Source organism: Capricornis sumatraensis, chromosome 3, assembly GCF_032405125.1.
Source record: "Capricornis sumatraensis isolate serow.1 chromosome 3, serow.2, whole genome shotgun sequence".
In the NCBI taxonomy this organism is placed as follows: Eukaryota; Metazoa; Chordata; class Mammalia; order Artiodactyla; family Bovidae; genus Capricornis; species Capricornis sumatraensis.
This window is the reverse complement of record NC_091071.1, coordinates 57,930,376-57,943,441: the sequence shown is the minus strand read 5'-3', so window position 1 is coordinate 57,943,441 and position 13,066 is coordinate 57,930,376. Positions and strand designations below refer to the sequence as shown.

The window sequence follows — 13,066 nt, the reverse complement described above, 5'->3', positions numbered from 1 at the left end:
TTTGAAAATATGTCATACTATGTGAATCAGCCTATAAAATTATTATAAAAATTGCCCATCTTGTAGATTTTTTTCTTCCTATTGTTTTCTGGAAAAGCAGAAATTTTAAAAAATGATTTGGAAACTTAGAAAAGATGAGATAAGTTTTAAAAAGCTTGACTGAAGATTTTATTTCCCTTATCATATAAAGCATAGTCTTCAGAATTCCTTTGGTACTAAAGATTTTCAAATTGTTTCACTTCAGTTAGATTTTTGCTATTTGTCCCTAGAACATTAGGCTTCAGAGAGATTTAGAAAGTAGATGATAGCTTTTTATTTGCAGTAATCATAGAAATTTAGGTAGCATAGACCAATAGGCCTTAAAAAGTGTGAATTTTACTATATGTAAAGTATATCTCAATAAATCTGACTAGAAGTTACAGAACTGTGTTTTGAAAATTATTTTTTCTTGATAGAAGTATAATAGTAGCTACTGTAAGGAAAGTAAACATTTGAAAACCCAAACTGGAAAATATATAAATTGGAAGAGGAATAAATTTGGCTTTATAGAAGAATTCATAATAGAATTATATTTTGTGACCCACAAATATATTTTACAGTGATTCAGGTATAAAATCCTACTTATAGGCCCGTGGTGTCGGCGGCACGTCAGGCTGGCACTGAACTGAGATGTCCCTGTAAGATGACCTGGGAGTGGAAACCAGTGACTCAAAAACAGAAGGCTGGTCCAAAAACTTCAAACTCCTGCAGTCAGCTCCAGGTGAAGAAGGCAGCTCTCACTCAGGCCAAGAGCCAGAGGACAAAACAAAGTACAGTCCTTGCTCCAGTAATTGACCTAAAGCAAGGCGGCTTTTCAGATGAGCGGCAGATCGTGGACACTCCACCGCACGTGGCTGCAGGCCTCAAGGACCCTGTTCCCAGCGGGTTTTCTGCAGGAGAAGTTTTGATCCCCTTAGCTGATGAATATGATCCCATGTTTCCTAACGATTATGAGAAAGTAGTGAAGCGCCAAAGAGAGGAGCGACAGAGGCAGCGGGAGCTGGAAAGACAGAAGGAAATAGAAGAGAGAGAAAAGAGGCGTAAAGACAAGACATGAAGCTAGTGGGTTTTCCAGGCCACCCGCTCCAGATTCTGATGAAGATGAAGATTATGAGCGAGAGAGGAGAAAAAGAAGTATGGGCGGAGTTGCCATTGCACCTCCCACGTCTCTTGTGGAGAAGGACAACGAGTTACCCCAAGACTTCCCTTATGAAGAGGATTCACGACCTCGCTCACAGTCTTCCAAAGCTGCTATCCCTCCTCCAGTGTACGAGGAACAAGACAGACCCCGATCCCCAACCGACCCTGGCAACTCCTTCCTTGCCAACATGGGGGGCACGGTAGCACATAAAGTCGTGCAGAAGTACGGCTTCCGGGACGGCCAGGGTCTCGGGAAGCATGAGCAGGGCCTGAGCACAGTGCTGGCGGTGGAGAAGACCAGCAAGTGAAAAATGGGTCAGGCTGTGGGGAAAGATTAGGCATATGTAAACAAGAAACGAATGGAGTTTTGCAAGGAAATTTTACTTTTTTAAGCTGTTCTGAAGATTGCATATACTTGGACCATACAGTAGACAGAAGAACCAACTTTGGGTGAAGAACTTTGAAAAGGACAGAAGATTTCACTGTAGTTTAACTGTGGTCATAAAAAGGACAGACAGTAAGATACATGCTAAATCAGTACTTCAAGTTGTGTTCTCCTACGTATTCAAAGACCATAAGGTATGAAAATTACACAACTAAAAATGATTGAGAAAGTGAACGGGAAAAGATGCAGCAACAGTATCCCAGTATCTATAGTAAGTGAATAAGCAGTTAGGACTTAGCCACAGATTGCAACTTGGTATTGCAAAGGAGTAACCAAGAGACGTCTAAATGAAACAGAAGATGTCTCCAGTAGTCAACAGAAGACATGCCCAAAATAGAACTGTTCCGAAAAGTTCAAAAAGAAAACAATGAAAAATTAATTACAGCCTTGATCTTGACTATTCACATCCAATTAAATTCATCTTACAGCCTGCGAGATCTTGATAATGCACTTTACACATGTTTGTTTGCTTCTGCTCTGCAAACTATATTTCCTTTTAAAATCACTCAAAGAACTTGAGGTTCTTTCAGTGGAAAAACTCTACTGTAATGAATAATTTCTGTTTATGATTGGTTTTAATTCTTCTTGATTCTTTTTGCAATACAAAGGACTTGTGAGTTTTTGTTTTAGAAATTTATTGTGCATAGACATACTTAAATAGTAGATGATGTATCAGTGTATACACACACTTACTGGTTGATGTTTGGGGTTTGGTCTTAAGTATTTTAAAATTCTAGAATGCTACGTGTAAAACTGGCAAAAAACAATGGTAAAACAAAGCTTGAGTTAAACTACAGGTTAAGCTTCTGATGATACCCAACTTCCAGATTATATTTTTACATTTAATCTACCCTAAAGATCCTTGGAAGGAAAGTTATGACCAACCTAATATTAAAAAGCAGAGATATTACTTTGCCAACAAAGCTCCATCTAGTCAAGGCTATGGTTTTTCCAGTAGTCATGTATGGATGTGAGAGTTGGACTGTGAAGAAAGCTGAGCGTCGAAGAATTGCTGCTTTTGAACTGTGGTGTTGGAGAGGACTCTTGAGAGTCCCTTGGACTGCAAGGAGATCCAACTAGTCCATTCTAAAGGAGACCAGTCCTGGGTGTTCATTGGAAGGACTGATGCTGAGGCTGAAACTCCAAAACTTTGGCCACCTGATGCGAAGAGTTGACTCATTGGAAAAGACCCTGATGCTGGAGAGATTGGGGGCAGGAGGAGAAGGGGATGACAGAGGATGAGATGGCTGGACGGCATCACCAACTCGATACACATGAGTTTGGGTGAACTCTGGAAGTTGATGATGGACAGGGAGGCCTGGCGAGCTGCGATTCATGGGGTTGCAAAGAGTCGGACACAACTGAGTGACTGAACTGAACTGAACTGAAAGATAAATAGTTTACAAAAATTGGGAAGAATATCGAACATACTGAACTGGACCTCCACAAAGTCTAGACTAGAAGTACAAACTTAGGATCATCAAAATGTGGTTGATATTTGGAATCGTGGCAATAGATGAGATCATTTTTGGAGAGAGTATTTTTAAAAGGAAAGTAGGGCCTAGTTCAAAGCCCTGAAGAACTCTGACTTTAGGAATCAAATACAGTTAAGTGGAGTCAGCAAAGAAGACTGAACAGGAGTTTGAAGGGAGCCAGAGACTAGGGCAATAGGCCGGAGGGGTCCAGAGAGGGTTCTTTGTTTACTTTCAGTGTAAACTGTCAGATTATCCTGTAAAGAGGGAGAGATTTATAACTCAGAACAGACAGAAAAGATAATCAAAGGTACAGAAACCTTGACAGAACAGGAAGAAAGGAAATGAAGGGAATCAGATGATAAACAGACAAACTAATTTTGACTAGGAGTTCCAGGAAAAGCCAAGATAATGATACTAGATAACATTTATTGAGTACTTGCATTGTGTCATGCTCTGCTCCAGTGTCTTGCATGAATTAATGTGCTTCATCTTCATAACAAACTCTGAAATAGGAACACTTCATTATTCCTATTAAACAGATGAAGAAGTTGCTCCTAAGGCCACAGCTGGTAAGGGGCAAAGTTCAGGCTATTAAACACTTAATGAAAACGCTGATGTAGGTCAGCAGAATTGGTTTGGGAAAGATAGGAAAGTTTTCTTATATCTTCTATTTTCTCAGTAATTAGAAGTAGTTCATCAGCATAAAAGGGAGGTCATGTGTCACAAATATTGAATGTTTAGCAGAAAAAAAGCCTAGGTTCTGGGATCAGACTGACAGAGCTGGAATCCTGGTTTTCGCACTTACAGTGGTTCTTTGACATGTGACTAAAGCACTGTGAACCTCAATTTTTCACCTTAAATGAAGATTATTGTACTTACTAGATTGTTTGAGGAATGTTTGGAATAACTTTTAGGACTGTACCTTGTGTAATTCAGTGAATATAAACGTTTCTTGTTACTACTACTATGGTGATTATTATTATTGTCCCAGGCTGCCCAGATGTATGATTTTTTGCATGGGTACGTGGCACAAAAGGGATGAAGAGCTGTAGATTTTTCTGTTTTTAGGTGAGTGCTATGGAGAGAAAAAGTGGCAAAGGAATTGAGAGTAGTGGTTAGAGAATAATATAGCTAACTGTGTTTTAAGACTCAACCAAAAAAATTTAAAAACTTGTCCAATTGATTAGCATTGCTTTGTTTGACAAATTCTTATTTCAAAGTAATAATTTATGAAAAAGACAGTTCCTCTATTTCATGTTAGACACACAGCATAATCATTGAGCTTCTAAGTGTTGATTATGTGCAAATATTAGGGACATTAAATTTTTTCTTATAAAATATACATTATGCTAAATATTATAAACTCATTATAAGATGATTTTCCCCTACTAAAACATCACTGAAGTCTAAATGTTTACAATAAGTCGTGTTCACTGATGCTTAAATTCAACTTTCTATACCCATTTAAATTCAAATCCAATGTTACTTAATCACCATCATACAAACTAAGCTGCTACTGTTTCCTTGCTTTAAAGCTATGAACATTCATTGTCCTACCTAGATTATTTGTATGGTACATTTTTCCCGTTTCTTCCATTATTTCTAATTACTTCAATTGATTACTCTTTTCCCAACCAAACTTTAGAATCAGAATTTATTTAAATTTTCCACACTTTGTGTATTTCTCCCATTCCCAGTGGTCTTTATTTGTGCTACACTTGAAATAACAGGATGAACAATTAACTTTCAGTTTGTGAAAAGAAGAAAGCCATGTTTCACAGCTAGTATCAATTTTGTTTACTTATTTCACATCATAGATTCTACATTTACAATATAGGAGAATGTTAAAACAAACATTAGCGTATGCATACGTATGTGTAAATACTTTCTTGTGTCAGGTGTTAATTATAGAATAGTTTGACCTTTGTAAGTTGTAAGTATTTATAAATAGCTATAAATAGAAAATATTTATGTTATCTAATATATTAGCTTAAAAATGGTAGTCATTCTGTTATCTAATATATTAGCTAAAACTGCGACCGCTAGATTACAAACTATAGTGCTTCCAAACACCAGAAGGGGACATTGCTAGTCAACCAGTTCTGGAAATAACAAAGTTAGTGTAGCTCACTCTCTTGTTTTAAGAGGGGGTGTGACAGACTTAAAGCTCATGACTTGAATCAGAAGAACGGAATGAAGCTAACAACTCGTCTTTACTCATTTCCTCCAAGGAGTTGAAGCAGAACAAAAATAAAGCTGAAATCATTTTTTTTCCTTACATTTTGGTCTTTATAGGCCAAATTAATTCTTGATTCTAATTCAGGTTCCTAATTAGCTTTGGATCATGGATGCTATATAAATCTAACAAAACTAGGCATCCTGTCCATAAAAATATAGAAAATTTTAATGCAATTTTAAAGAACTTACAGTCTCACTAAAACCTATATAAGGCCCACAGACCAAAGATTCAGAACTATCCTGGACTGTAACGAGTCCATCCAAAAAGCTACAGGAGGAGCAGTTGTATACCCAAAGTAATCATGTGTTAAATGTCCAGGTTTAACCTGACATAAATATTGAAAAACAAATGTTCAGACCAGCATTCAGAATGTAAAAAGTGTCTCTTTCCTGATCAGTTCAATGCATAACAACTGACTCTATAGTAATCTTTCCACAGGATGAAAGTGTAGACTTTGTAATCAACATCCTTATCAGGACTAAATATCCCACTGTAGCTGGATTACTCAAGTTCCTTCTTTATCTGCTTCCTTCTGGTGCCAGACTTTGGCACCTCCAACAGAAACTAGGAAAAAGAACTGAACGCATGAAACTTAAATGATTTTATTTTATTTTCAGTTGAATACCTTGACTAAATAGCTTGGTGCAAAGGAAACTGCTATTTTGCTCTAAGTTTTTGCCCTTTCTCTTACTGCTATATGTAATATAGCATTGGCTGCCTCCTTAATGAAATATATAATGTCTTAAAGAGATTCTGTGGCTTCTGCACATTACATAAGCCATAGTCAGTCTGCCTCAGAACGAATGCACAAAAATTGTAAATTTAGTCTCAGAAGCATGCTGCTAAAGCAAACCCAGCCAACTTTTCAGCCTTCAAAGCTGCTTTGTATAAAGCAGCACATTTGGAAATCTGTCGCTGGTACACTCTATTCACACTGGATTAATAAGAAGCAAAATTTAACATGACGAAGAAAAGGACATAGAATATAAGAAAGGATCACAAAAATGGAGAAAACAATAAATTCCAACAAAATCCAGTATTAGTTAAATTTTCAAATACCTAGACATTTATATGTTTTTGAATGCTGACGATATACTCTTATTAATGAAATGTCCCCTCTCTTGACCTCAATGCCCAGTGGCAAATTCCCTCTTTGCAGTGTAAAATATGCCTGTGTTCCACACTGCTATTGCTTTTTCAGGTAGGCAAAAAGTAAATATATAGTAAATACCACCACCATCATTTAACATTAAGTGTTTGACACAAAATAATGGACTTGACTACAATTATCGGAGTTAAGTGAGCTGCCTCAAATTCTTTGTGGAATAAGATCATTTCAAAAAAGATAACAAAAATTAGGATTAAGGGATTTTTTTTTATCTCCATGGGGAACAGTTTAATTTAATTTATGTGAAAGATTTCTTTTTCTTTTATTTCTCTTATTTCAAGTGGTGTCGCTACCTTTATTGTAAGATTTTTAAAATTTTAACTTTATATTACAAATTGTTTCAAACATAAAAAGGATAAAGAGTATAAAGGCCTCCTATATATTCATTATCCAGCTTTGACACTTAACATTTTCCCAAACTTGACTGTAAAGGGTTTTAATGTATCTAAATTAAACTATAATTATTTATATAATAATAGTATAAACCATAAATAATTGGAAACTCTTGAAAGAGATCATTTTGAATTATTTTTAGAAGACAACTATTTATTGTTCCTTCAGAATGGAATTGGGCTTATAAACAGAATTTTTAATGGGAGTTAACTGTTTTCATGGTGCTTGATGGTAATTTTTAGAAACATTTTTAAAAGAGGAGACTGTAAGAATAAATATCAAAGTAACATGCTTAGCAATAGCCAAACCAAGTGGTCAAACTAATTAAGCTCAGTTGAATACATATCTCTCTATCAAACTGAAGCTGAGCTAATAGCATGTGATACACCATTGCATGAGTCGGGCTTCCTAAATCTTGATTTCTTTGAAAAGCAAATGAAGAATGCAGCCAGTGAGTTCATTGTACTGAGTCACTGGGTTGAAAAAGAGAAAGATAAACCACCTACTGAACAAATATTTTTTTCTTCTAGGTGATTCACAATTCTTTGAAGACTAGCACTCATCCAGTGCTCATTTCATATATTTTGGTCTCGGGCAACTTTGACTATGGGAATTTGATTATGTAAAAAACTCTCTAACTGATGTATTATTGTCATCGTTCACTCATTGAATGGTGTCCAACTCTTTGTGAAACCATAGACTGCAGCATGCCAGGCTTCCCTGAGTTCCTCAGGCTTCCCTCACCACCTCCCAGAGTTTGCCCAAGTTTATTTCCATTGAATCGGTGATGCCATCCAACCATCTCACCCTCTATCACCCTTTTCTTCTGCCTTCAATCTTTCCCAGCATCAGGGTCTTTTCCAATGAATCGGCTTTTTGCATCAAGTGTCCAAAGTATTGGAAATTCAGCTTCAGCATCAGTCCTTCTAATGAGTATTCAGGGTTGATTTCCTTTAAGATTGACTGGCTTATAGGTGTAAACAAAAACAATTTTAAAAAGTCAGATAATTTTCAGAATCCTAGTGTTACCTTTATTAAAACTTTTTTCAGCTAATATTAAATTTTTGCTAGGTATTTGCATTAGTTGACAAGAAAAATTACAAAATCATTTTGATTGATTCAGTCTAAGAAAAGTTTCTCATTTTTCTGTTTCCAAAGAAGCATAGAAGAGCATTTTTGCTGTCAGTACTGGCTGTAGCTTTGGGGATATTATTATATTGATAAGCTTGATTAATATACTCTTCATTTAATTTTTGTTTATTAAATTTTAAGTTAAGCCTAAGATCTATTGTAAGAAAAAAATGCTGTAATAAAATAGAGAAATATTAATCTTTATAATTTTATATTGTTTGTGGTATCAAGTGCATTTTTCTCTCTATAACATACAAAATCCAAACTGTATTTTCCCCATGAATTTACAATGTGAGAGAGAAAAGAAGTCTTTAAAATTTAGAGCAACAAGACTCCATACTTTGGAAAACAAGAAAAAATAAGTTTAAACTGCTCTTGTAGTAAAAAGTGCACTTTCATGTAGTGCTGTAATCCTTTTGAAGATTAATTTTGACATATGTATAAAGAACATTCAAAATATCCATGCCTTCTAAATATGAACACACATTCATATACTCTTTTTTTCTATATCAAGGATCATTATTTGATTTTTTGAAATATAAAGGCTTCTTGGTGTATTCCTTTCTGTATTTTTTTTAATTGAAGGGAAATTGCTTTACAATGTTGTGCTGGTTTCTGCCATACAACAATGCAAATCAGCCATAATTATGCATATATCCCCTCCCTCGTGAGCCTCCCTCCCCTCCCTTCACCCCTCCCCTCTAGGTCATCACAGAGCACCAAGTTGGGCTCCCTGTGTTATATAGCAGCCTCTCACTGGCTATCTGTTTTACACAAGATGGGCTACAGTCTCTAGGGTGGTAAAGAGTCAGACATGACTGAGCATATGTGCACAGTGTATATATTAATATGTTGATGCTGCTTTCCCCATTCGTCCCACTCTCTCCTTGCCCTACTGTGTCCACAAGTCCATTCTGTACCTCTGTGTCTCTATTTCATCCCTGCAAATAGGCTCACCAATACCATTTTTCCTGACTCCATATGCATGCTTCGATACACGATATTTGTTTCTCTTTCTGACTTACTTCATTCTGTATGACAGGCTCTAGGTTCATCCACCTCACTAGAACTGACTCAGATTCATGCCTTTTATAGCTAATATTCCATTGTGTATAGGTAACACATCTTCTTTATGCATTCATCTGTTGATGGACATCCAGGTTGCTCCCATGTCCTGGCTATTGTACATAGCGCTGCAGTGAACACTGGGGTACATGGTCTTTCAGAATTGTGGTTCTCTCAGGGTATATGCCCAGTAGTGGGACTGCTGGGTCATATGGTAGATTTATCCTTCACACTCATATATTCTGCTCCGAGATGTATTCCCCTAAGGAAAAAAATCCTAGATTTAAAAAAAAAATTGTGTACAAGGATACTATTTATAACAAAATAGACTAGATACAACTTAAATTCTCATAGTAGGAAATAGTCACAAGAGTTAAGAACATCCACCTCAAGAAAATTCTAAGCAATTCCATGTCAATGAAAGAAAACATGGATATACAGGTCTTAACTAAAATCTCCTGCATGTATCTCTTGCTAGCTGGGGCTTTTGCAAAAGTTCTTGGTCTTCTATTAGCTTTTGAGAATGACAAAATAGGCCTTTTTAGGCAAAGTAGGGAGAAGGCAATCGCACCCCACTCCAGTACTCTTGCTTGGAAAATCCCATGGACGAAGGAGCCTGGTGGGCTGTAGTCCACGGGATCGCGAAGTCGGACATGACTGAGCAACTTCACTTTTACTTTTCACTCTCATGCACTGGAGAAGGAAATGGCAACCCACTCCAGTGTTCTTGCCTGGAGAATCCCAGGGACAGAAGAGCCTGGTGGGCTGGCATCTCTGGGGTTGCACAGAGTTGGACATGACTGAAGCGACTTAGCAGCAGCAGCAGCAGCAGGCAAAGTAGGCCCTATAATGAAAACAAGTAGATCAACAGCTTAATGAGATATGGGTAACACCATAAGCTCTTGGTACTTAAGGTGTTCAGTTCAGTTGCTCAGTCATGTCTGACTCTCGCTGACCCTATGGACTGCAACATGCCAGGCTTTCCTCTCCATCACCAACTCCTTTTTGCTCAAACTCATGTCCATCAAGTTGGTGATGCCATCCAACTATCGTTCCCTTCTCCTCCTGCCTTGAATCTTTCCCAGCATCAGGGTCTTTTCCAATGAGTCAGCTCTTCGCATCAGGTGGCCAAATATTGGAGTTTCAGTTTCAATATCAGAACTTCCAAAGAACCCCCAGGACTGATCTCCTTTAGGATGGACTGGTTGGATCTCCTTGAAGTCCAAGGGACTCTCAAGAGTCTTCTCCAACACCACAGTTTAAAAGCATCAGTGCTTTGGTGCTCACCGTGCTTTATAGTCCAACTCTCTCACATCCATACGTGACTATTGGAGAAACCATAGCCTTGATGAGGCCTTTGTGGCAAAGCAATGTCTCTGCTTTTCAATATACTATCTAGGTTGGTCATAACTTTCCTTCCAAGGAGTAAGCGTCTTTTAATTTCATGGCTGCAATCAGCATCTGCAGTGATTTTGGAGCCCCAAAAGATAAAGTCAGCCACTGTTTCCACTGTTTCCCCATCTAATTACCATGAAGTGATGGGACCAGATGCCATGATCTTAGTTTTCTGAATGTTGAGCTTTAAGCCAGCTTTTTCACTCTCCTCTTTCACTTTCATCAAGAGGCTTTTTAGTTCCTCTTCACTTTCTGCCTTTAGGGTGGTGTCATCTGCATATCTGAGATTATTGATATTTCTCCCAACAATCTTGATTCTAGGTTGTGCTTCCTTCAGCCTACTGTTTCTCATGATGTACTCTGCATATAAGTTAAATAAGCAGGGTGACAATATACAGCCTTGACGTACCCCTTTTCCTATTTGGAACCAGTCTGTTGTTCCATGTCTAGTTCTAACTGTTGCTTCCTGACCTGCATATAGGTTTCTCAAGAGGCAGGTCAGGTGGTCTCGGATTCCCATCTCTTGAAGAATTTTCCACAATTTATAGTGATCCACACAGTCAAAGGCTTTGGCATAGTCAATAAAGCAGAAATGGATGATTTTCTGGAAATCTCTTGCTTTTTCGATGATCTAGCAGATGTTGGCAATTTGATCTCTGGTTCCTCTGCCTTTTCTAAAACCAGCTTGAACATCTGGAAGTTCCTGGTTCACGTATTGCTGAAGCCTGGCTTGGAGAATTTTGAGCGTTACTTTACTAGCGTGTGAGATGAGTGCAACTGTGTGGTAGTTTGAGCATTCTTTGCCATTGCCTTTCTTTGGGATTGGAATGAAAACTGACCTTTTCCAGTCCTGCAGCCACTGATGAGTTTTCCAATGCTGACATATTGAGTGCAGCACTTTCACAGCATCTTTTAGGATTTGAAATAGCTCAACTGGAATTCCATCACCTCCACTAGCTTTGTTTGTAGTGATGCTTCCTAAGGCCTACTTGACTTCACATTCCAGGATGTCTGGCTCTAGGTAAGTGATCACACCATTGTAATTAACTGAGTCGTGAAGCTCTTTGTTGTACAGTTCTGTGTATTCTTGTCACCTCTTCTTAATATCTTCTGCTTCTGTCAGGTCCATGCCATTCTGTTTTTTATTGAGCCCATCTTTGCATGAAATGTACCCTTAGTATCTCTAAAAAGATGTCCTTTTCATTATAGGGGACTGGAATGCAAAGGTAAGAGGTCAGGAAACACCTGGAATAACAGGCAAATTTGGCCTTGCAGTACAGAATGAAGCAGGGCAAAGGCTGATAGAGTTTTGCCAAAAGAACACACTGATCATAGCAAACACCCTCATCCAAGAACACAAGAGAAGACTCTACACAAGGACATCACCGATGGTCAACACTGAAATCAGATTGATTATATTCTTTGCAGCCAAAGATGGAGAAGCTCTATACAGTCAGCAAAAACAAGACTGAGAGCCAACTGTGGCTCAGATCATGAACTCCTTATTGCCAAATTCATACTTAAATTGTAGAAAGTGGGGAAAACCACTAGACCATTCAGGTACGACCTAAATCAAATCCCTTATGATTATACAGTGGAAGTGACAAATAGATTTAAGGGACTAGATCTGATAGACAGAGTATCTGATGAACAATGAATGGAGGTCCATGACATTGTACATGAAACAGTGATCAAGACCATCCCCAGGAAAAAGAAATGGAAAAAAGCAAAATGCCTGTCTGAGGAGGCCTTACAAATAGCTGTGAAAAGAAGAGAAGCAAAATGCAAAGGAGAAAAGGAAAGATATAAGCATCTGAATGCAGAGTTCCAAAGAATAGTAACGAGAGATAAGAAAGCCTTTCTCAGTGATCAAAACCGTCAGTTCTTTATAGTCCAAAAGCTTTCTTTATAGTCCAACTCTCACATCCATACATGACTACTGGAAAAACCGTAGCCTTAACAAGATGCACCTTTGTCAGCAAAGTAATGTGTCTGCTCTTTAATATGCTCTCTAGGTTTGCCATAGCTTTTCTTCCAAGTAGTAAGCATCTTTTAATTTCATGGCTGCAGTCACCATCTGCAGTGATTTTGGAGCCCCCAAAAATAAAGTCAGCCACTCTTTCCTTTGTTTCCCCATCTATTTGCCATGAAGTGATGGGCCCAGATGCCATGATCTTCGTTTTTTGAATGTTGAGTCTTAAGCCAGCGTTTTCACTCTCCTCTTTCACTTTCATCAAGAGGCTTTTGAGTTCCTCTTCACTTTCTGCCATAAGGGTGGTATCATCTATGTATCTGAGGTTATTGATATTTCTCCTGGCAATCTTGATTCCAGCTTGTGCTTCATCCAGCCCGATATTTCACATGATGTACTCTTTATATTAGTTGTTATATACAACACACAAAGTATTAGAGTGATACGTTTCCTTGGCTCAGATTCTATAGCAGAAGATAGAAAATGAGGGGAAATACTAAATTATCTTTCAAGCCCCTTGAAACATCATAACCGAAGATTAAGTTTTCAGCCAAATAGACCTTCAAATAGTGAAACCTGGACATTTGGTGGTCTGACAAGGGGT

General features: G+C 37.8%; 1 pseudogene; it reads left to right on the top strand.

Moving 5' to 3' along the window:
• The first annotated feature begins 669 nt into the window (after positions 1-669).
• On the top strand, positions 670-1,487 carry LOC138077132 (splicing factor 45 pseudogene; annotated as a pseudogene).
• Positions 1,488-13,066: the final 11,579 nt, after the last annotated feature.